This window comes from Plecotus auritus, assembly GCF_963455305.1.
Source record: "Plecotus auritus genome assembly, chromosome: 7".
NCBI classification, from domain to species: Eukaryota; Metazoa; Chordata; class Mammalia; order Chiroptera; family Vespertilionidae; genus Plecotus; species Plecotus auritus.
In genome coordinates this window covers 98,034,468-98,043,333 of record NC_137774.1, presented here as the reverse complement: position 1 = coordinate 98,043,333, position 8,866 = coordinate 98,034,468, and positions in this window count along the sequence as shown.

The following is an 8,866-nucleotide window of genomic DNA, read 5'->3' as shown; positions in this document are numbered from 1 at the left end:
ATATGAATGGTCTGCCCTATTGCAGCTTAACCTAGCAAACCTGCAGCCCGGGTCAGATAACTCCAAAACCTCCAAACCCCAAGCAAAGAGGAGAAAACTGCAGTTCTCGCTGTAGCGCCTGCTGGGTGGCCTCAGACAGTAGCTGACCTGCACCCCATTGGAAATCCAGAAGCCAGTGTACCTAGTGGTCAGAGTGAGACACCAGATTTCAACTCCTCACATCAATAAGTGACACATTCAAGAGGCAGACTCAGTGAGCACCAAAGCCCCACTGAAACAAGTCCTGCCTCATAAGCGTGTCTCCAGCACAGCAGTTCTTCCATTATAGACACAGCGGGTCCTCACAGCCAATTAGCCTGGAGGTCAATTCCTCCCAGTGTACCAACAGCAATCAAGGCTTAACTACACCAAGACTTTGCACTCAGACCACAAAGGGGTGTACCAAAGGCGTCCACCTCAAGTGATTGGGGAGGCTGAGCTACTGGCCCCTATAGGTCACCTACCACACAAAGCCACTCCATCAACACAAGGAAGCAGCAAAATGCGGAGACCAAGAAACATGTCACGAATGAGAGAAATGGAGGAAAGCAAACTACTGGATGACATAGAGTTCAGAACCACATTTATAAGGTTACTCAAGAATCTTCTAAAAACTGCTGAGGAACTTAGTGAGACCTTTAAGGATCTTAATGAGAATGCCAAAAAAATGGAAAAGGACCAGTCAGAAATTAAGCATACACTGTCTGAAATAAAGAATATACAGAAACTCAACTGTAGATCAACGTACCCCAAGAATCAAACCAAAGATCTGAAATATGAGGAAACAAAAAACACCCAACCAGAAAAACAAAAAGAAAAAATCCAAAAATATGAAGATAGTGTAAGGAGCCTCTGGGACAACTTTAAGCGTACCAACATCCGAATTTTTGGGGTGCCAGAAGAAGAGAGAGAGCAAAATATTGAAAACCTATTAGAAAAAATAATGACAGAAAACTTTCCCTACCTGGTGAAAGAAATAGACTTACAAGTTCAGGAAGCACACAGAACCCCATACAAGAGGAATCCAAAGAGGACCACACCAAGACACATCATAATTAAAATGCCAAGGGCAAAAGACAAAGAGAGAATCTTGAAAGCAGCAAGAGAAAAACGGTTAGTTACCTACAAGGGAGCACCCATACGACTGTCAGCTGATTTCTCGGCAGAAACTATGCAGGCCAGAAGGGAGTGGCAAGAAATATTCAAAGTGATGAACAGCAAGAACCTTCAACCAAGATTACTCTACCCAGCAAAGCTATCATTCAGAGTTGAAGGTCAGATAAAGAGCTTCACAGACAAGAAAAAGCTAAAGGAGTTCATCACCACCAAACCAGGATTACATGAAATGCTGAAGAGTGTTCTTTAAGAAGAGGAAGAAGAAGAAAAAGGTAAAGATAAAAATTATGAACAACAAAGTGACATCAAATACATGTCACCAACAAGTGAATCTAAAAATCAAGTGAATAAAAAATCTGAAGAACAGAATGGACTGGTGAATATAATAGAATCAGGGACATAGAAAGGGAGTGGACTGACAATTCTGAGGGGGGAGGAGGTGTGAGGGGTGCGGGAAGAGATTGGACAAAAAGTTTACACCTATGGATGAAGACAGTGGCGGGGGTTAAGGGCATGGGGTGGGGTGGGGAATCAGGTGGAGGGAAGCTATGGGGGAAAAAAAGAGGAACACCTGTAATAATCTGAACAATAAAGATTTATTTAAAAAAAAAAGAAAAAGAAAAAAGAGATAGAGGAAGATGTAAACAGATGGAAGAACATACCATGTTCATGGATTGGGAGAATCAACATCATTAAAATGTCCATACTACCCAAAGCAATCTATAGATTCAATGCACTCCCCTTTAAAATACCAACGGCACACTTCACAGACCTAGAAAGAACTCTCCAAAAATTCATCTGAAATAAAAAAGACCCCGAATAGCCACAGCAATCCTGAAAAAGAAGAACAAAGTAGGTGGGATCTCAATACCAGATTTCAAGCTGTATTACAAAGCCACTGTTCTCAAAACTACCTGGTACTGGCACAAGAACAGACATATAGACCAATGGAATAGAATAGAGAATCCAGATATCGACCCAAACCACTATGCTCAATTAATATTTGACAAAGGAGGCATGAACATACAATGGAGTCAAGACAGTCTCTTCAATAAATGGTGTTGGGAAAATTGGACAGATACATGCAAAAAAATGAAACTAGACCACCAACTTACACCATACACAAAAATTAACTCAAAATGGATACAGGACTTAAACATAAGACGGGAAACCATAAAAATACTAGAGGAATCCACAGGCGGAGAAATCTCAGACATATGCCGAAGCAATTTCTTCACCGATACCACTCCTAGGGCAATGGAAGTTAAAGAGAAAATAAACAAATGGGACTATATGAAAATAAAAGCTTTTGCACAGCAAAAGAAACCATCAACAAAACAACAAGAAAGCCCACTGTATGGGAGAACATATTTGCAAATGTTATCACTGATAAAGGTTTAATCTCCAACATCTACAGGCACCTTATACAACTTAATAAAAGGAAGATAAATGGTCCAGTAAAAAAATGGGCAACGGACCTAAATAGAATCTTTTCGAAAGAAAACAGAAGGAAGGCCAAGAGACACATGAAAACATGCTCAAAGTCACTAATTATCTGAGAGATGCAAATCAAAACGACAATGCGGTACCATCTCACACCTGTCAGAATGGCAACCATCAACAAATGACAAGTGCTGGAGAGGATGCAGAGAAAAAGGAACCCTCGTGCACTGCTGGTGGGAATGCAGACTGGTGCAGACACTGTGGAGAACAGTAAGGAGTTTCCTCAAGAAACTAAAATTGGAGGTCCCATTTGACCCAGTAATTCCACTTCTAGGATTATATCCCAAGAAACTAGAAACACCAATCAGAAAGGATATATGCACCCCTATGTTCATAGCAGCACAATTCACCATAGCTAAGATTTGGAAACAGCCCAAATGCCCATCAGCAGATGAGTGGATTAGAAAACTATGGTACATCTACACAATGGAATACTACGCTGCTATAAAAAAGAAGGAATTCTTACCATTTGCAGCAGCATGGATGGACCTGAAGAGCATTATGTTAAGTGAAATAAGCCAGGCAATGAAAGAAAAATACCACATGATCTCACTCATTTATGGAAAATAAAGAACATTATAACCTAATAAATAAAAAGATAGATACAGAGGCAGTAAAGCACCAAACAGACTGTCAAATTGCAGCGGGAAGGCTGCAGAGTGTTGGGGAAGATCAACCAAAGGGAAATAGATCAACCAAAGGACTTGTATGCATGCATATAAGCACACCAATGGACACAAGACACTGGGGTGGGGGGGCGGAGAGATGAGGGCATGCGACAGGGGGGTAGGGGAGGCTGGGGGAAGATCAATGGGGGAAAAATGGAGATATATGTACTAACATATGTAATATTTTAAACAATAAAAAAAAGATCATTAAGGAAAAAAAAGAGATAATGGGCCTAATGCAAAAAAACGTGAAAAATATATGAGCAGGCAATTCCAAGAAGAGGAAAAAATTCAAATGATTAATAAAACATATGAAAGATGCTTATATTAAGATACCATTTTTCATGTACTACTTCATGAAAATTAAAATGTTGTCAATGGAATGGGAAAAGGGGCCCTCATATCATTCTCATAATAACATAAGTAAGCATGTGAAACGTGTTGAAGGCCAATTAAATAGTATCTATTAAATTTAAGATGTGTGAACTTTCTGAAAATCCACTTTTTTAAAAATATATTTTTATTTATTTCAAAGAGGAAGGGAAAGGGAGAGATAGAAACATCAATGATGAGAGAGAATCATTGATTGGCCACCTCCTGCACACCCCCTACTGGGGATTGAGACCACAACCCAGGCATGTGCCCTTGACTGGAATCGAATCCAGAACCCTTCAGTCCACAGGCTGATGCTCTATCAACTGAGCCAAACTGGCTAATGCTGAAAATCCACTTTTTGATATCAGCTATAGTAAATATAGTAAAACATGGATTCATATATACAATGGGATATAAGCAAGGATATTTACTACAGCAGTGGTTTTAATATCAAAAAACTGAAAGCAATCTCAATGTTTTCTCAATAGGAGAATTACTAAATACATTACAGGAATTGTTTGGTAGTATGAACAGATGTGCTGTTGAATGAAAAAGCAAGCTACAAATGAATACATATATATTACAATATTTATGTCAAAATTATGTACAACACAAAAACCATATTTCAATATGCATTTTCATATAAAAAGTTGAGAAAATTATACATTGAGCTGATAAAATGGTTGCTTCAGAAAGGAGAATTAGAAATGCGTGTGGTAGTTAAGTGCTTTAAATTTATTTCTGTTTTAATGTTTTTAAAATACTATATTTATCTGTCAACTCTTTAATTTAAAATTCTATCAAATTTTAAAACAATAAGCTTTTTATTTAATTGTTGAAGGAAATAACAAAATTTATTAATACAATGATGCTAGTCACCCAGTACATATGCTTTTAGACTTGTAAAGAATTGAGCCATGTATATAAGATTTTTTTTCTCAAGGAAGTTGAGTGAACTTTTTCCTGACAGTTGAGGGAAAAGATTCTCACATGAATTTTTGAAATAAAGGGATGTGATAACATTTCTTCATGTAATTGATAATGTCAGTAAAGACCATTTCTGTTATGTCCAGCAGCTTACTCAAGGAGCAGATCTGGCAATGTATTAAGTATCTTGCATGGGCTGAACCTACATTACAGGGCTATAAAATGCATAATTTTTAATATCCATGATAATATGTTAGGATTTCTTTTTATCAAGACCAAACACGTCTACAAATGGCTTCATCTCCAAGAGCCTGACTTTTCCCGTGTGATTATTTTTTCATCCATTGGAGAAATTAATTCATGAGGAATGTGGGACCACATTTTTAAACCACTCCAAATCATGGGACAGAATGTCATGAAACACATTGCAGAGATGAATGCAACCAAGGCTGAGAGTAGGTGTTCGCCCATTGACTCTCCACAGATAGTCAACCTTCCGACTCTTGTCTATGCTCTTTGTGGAAGCATCTGAGAGAGTCCTGGAGGTTGTTTTCATTAAGAACTCACTCTATATCTCCTGAGTCCATGTTTGATCAAAATACTCATAACCAACTATCAAACACTTGATAACATTTCAATGGCCTCCTGCAAATTAGGCTTTCATGATTTAGTAGAAATAAAAAACAAACCATCCTAAATGTTTAACATGACCTAAAGTTTAAGCATACCATCATCAAGCCCAATCTACAAACTCTGGTAAAAGGTTTGGAAAACATCATCCCTCTAAACAGGGACTGGAAAGAATGTTCTGTAAAGGGCCAGGGAGTTTCCTTGTGCTTTGCAGATCCTATGGTTTCTGTTACATCTACTCAGTTCTGCCACTGTAGCAGAACAGCAGCCATCTATAATCCCAAAATAGATGTGTGTGGCTATGTTTCAATAAAGCTTTATTATGGACATTGAAATTTTAATTTCCTATAATTATCATGTATCATGAAGTACTATCTTTATTATTATTTTTTTTGCAACCATTTAAAAATGCAAATGCCATTCTTAGCTCACAGGTCATGCAAAGCAGACAACAGGTTGTATTCAACCTGGGCCATAGTTTACCCGCCCTGACTCTAAATTACAGAAAATGATTACTAATGTTTAAACTACAATTTACTTTTACTCATTACATTGCCATAATAATTTTTCAATTTGTCTAAAATGATTGATCCTTGTATGGGTCAAATGACAAGTGGTTAGTGACAATGAAAATGAATGCTGCTTAGTTTATGTGACCTTGGATAAGTTTATTTGTAAAAATTGGAACAATTATAGTATTTACCTCAAAGACCTTTCTGATGGATAAATAAGAAAGAGCATGGAAATCATTTAGGACAAGAGCTTAATAAACATTCAATAAATGATAGATTACTGAGGTTGCAAATCTCTGGTCCGATGGACTAACACATCCTTGATGTGAAAATAGATGCTATGGCTACAGCCAGTAGATTCCTAATAATCCCATCCCCCACACCCCCAAAAAGGAGCAACCCAATGGTGAGAAGGATGCAATTAAACCTTCAGTTCATCTAACGTCCCTGATTCTGGTTGTCTACTCATCAGGAAACATGTAACAATGATTTAACTGCTCATGCAGTCTATTTTCAGATAGTCTCACGCTCTGTAGTATTAATGTGTTATTGTTAAGTATGCATTTTGCCACTAATTGTGAGCTTTCCTTCATGATAGTATATGCCAAAAGTTGAATCTGCTTGAGGTACGGTGTTCTAAAAATAAACCTCCTGAGGCTGAAGACTGAGAATCAGACCTTTAAACTTGTGAAATTCACCAAGGTTATGAGAGACTGTCATAAGGCCTCTTTTGAGGTCCACGGTCGTCATCCTGATATCATCGCTCTCCCCCGCTGCCCCAGGTGCTAACCTGTTCTGGCTGATTTCCCTCTGGGCCTCCGTGCTTTACTTCACTCCAGAATTCAGGCGTCCTCAAACTACAGCCCACGGGCCACATGCGGCCCACCGAGGACATTTATCCGGCCCGCCGGGTGCCGCTGCCTGTCCTGCTTAGCAGCCGACTAGTCCCAGGCCCGCAGTGCGCATAGGAATTTGTTCATAGTTTTTTTTTTTAAACTATAGTCCGGCCCTCCACTGGTCTGAGGGACAGTGAACTGGCCCCCTGTTTAAAAAGTTTGAGGACCCCTGCTCCAGATCCTCTGCCTGGGAACTAGAGGTTGCCGTGTAAGCGCTAGGAAAACACTAGGTCAGTGGTCGGCAAACTCATTAGTCAACAGAGCGGCAAACCGCGGCTTGCGAACCGCATGTGGCTCGCGAGCCGTAGTTTGCCGACCACTGCACTAGGTGCTCCGATGAGGAATCTGTTAGGAATCACATTGCATTTCAAAGCAGCTAAAACAAAATGATAACTGGAGAGAATGATTTTTAAAGGGATGACAGAAGAAAAGTAGGAGAGAGGGAATTTCCTTCACACCAACATTATTAATTCTGCTTTTGTCAGATTTACTAAAACCCCAGTAAACCCCTGCTTTTTTAAGATTTTTTTTTTAAATAGACTTTGTGTCCATGGCTTTATATGCCAACATGGGCAAACTGTTCTAGTGTGTTATTGGCTTGTTGTTGTCAATATGAACCTCAGCTGTCTTTGGGGGATCATTCTAGAAAAAAGATGGTGGGAAATTGTATTGCACTGACTAATGACCAATTTGTGGTAGAAGGTGCAAGGCTCTGCCCCACCTATAGAAATGCTCATTAAGGCTTTAATCTTTCTCCTTCCCCCTGATTGCATCTGTTAGCCTTCTTACCTAATGACTTCTGAGTGGGCAGTGAGGACGTGGGTGAGGTTTTCAGCATGAATGTGTGTCTGATTGCTTTTCTTTGACCATATATACTTCTTCCCTTTATATGCCAGACTAATGTGTTTAGCCTGCAAGTGGAGGCAAGCACTCTCAGAGTCACTGGCTCATTTAGCGGTGCTCGGCTCCCCGTGCTTGTCAGCGGCAGGTGACATTTAGCACAGGCTTTATCTCAGTTGTGGTAATTACTGGGCTGACATGAGCTCTCATACACAGCGCAGACTGTTTCCAGCAGATGTAACCAAGCAACTCTGTTTCTCTCGAGCAGTTTATCTGGCTTTCAAATTGTGGCATTCCACACAGACACACACGCACACAGGCACACACACAAATAGTTTAATGTCATTTTTATGGAAATACTCACTCTTCACTGCTCTGACTATATTGATTTATGCCATGAGGTGGAATGGAATATCTTCATTGTATGCAACTTCTGCATTACAGGCTGCTAGTGAATCCTATTAACAAAAAGGTTATTGTTATTGTAATGTATCTCAGCAGTGCACCAAGTGCTACTGTAATGATGTAATTAATATGCCTAGATTTACCATTTGATGTTCTTAGGCACCAATTGTGTTCCTGATGGGATAGCAATGATTATTTTTTTAAAAAAAACAACTGTGAAAGCAGCATGTTTTGTTTAGAGAAGTTGGAATGGAAAGAAAAGGTTCTAATAAAAGAATACACAATCCCTAACACTTAATCATTTATGTCAGACATAGCTTAGTGATGTGGCAACTTTCAAGATAATTCTTAAGTTCAGATAATTTTTATTTAATCAAATTATTTATTCTGAATACCTAGAAATGAAAAAAGTAGCTTGCCCCTTTAAGGTTTTCAGTTTTAATTAACATTCTCATATTTCCAGGCTCTAAAATGATTCTGGTCATTTAGCAATTATGTTACAAAAAATATATAATTGTCCAGAACCATAATTCAAAACATGTCAGTTACATTATTTTTGCTATAAACTTTAACTATATAAATGTTCAAGTTTTCATTTAACCATATTGTGTGACTAGACATCCTCATGTTTAATGGAGAGGGACAAGAAGTAGAATTACTACTAATAAATTACTACATTGCAGGCTTGCAGCCCAAGGGTTGTGAGTGAAGTGACCGATGGCAGTGAGTTTGAAAGAGACTTAGATCAGGTCAGGGCTGAAGACAAATGATGAATGAGAACCTCTGAATCAGAGGAGATTTGGCCAAGGCTGCTATAAGAAAGGAAGAGAAAGAGAGAGAGAGGAGAGAGAGAGAGAGAGAGAGAGAGAGAGAGAGAGAGAGAGAGAGAGAGAGAAAGAGAGAGAGAGAGAGAGAGCACAAACTTGGGCATACAACCTATAGATTTTTTCCTTTA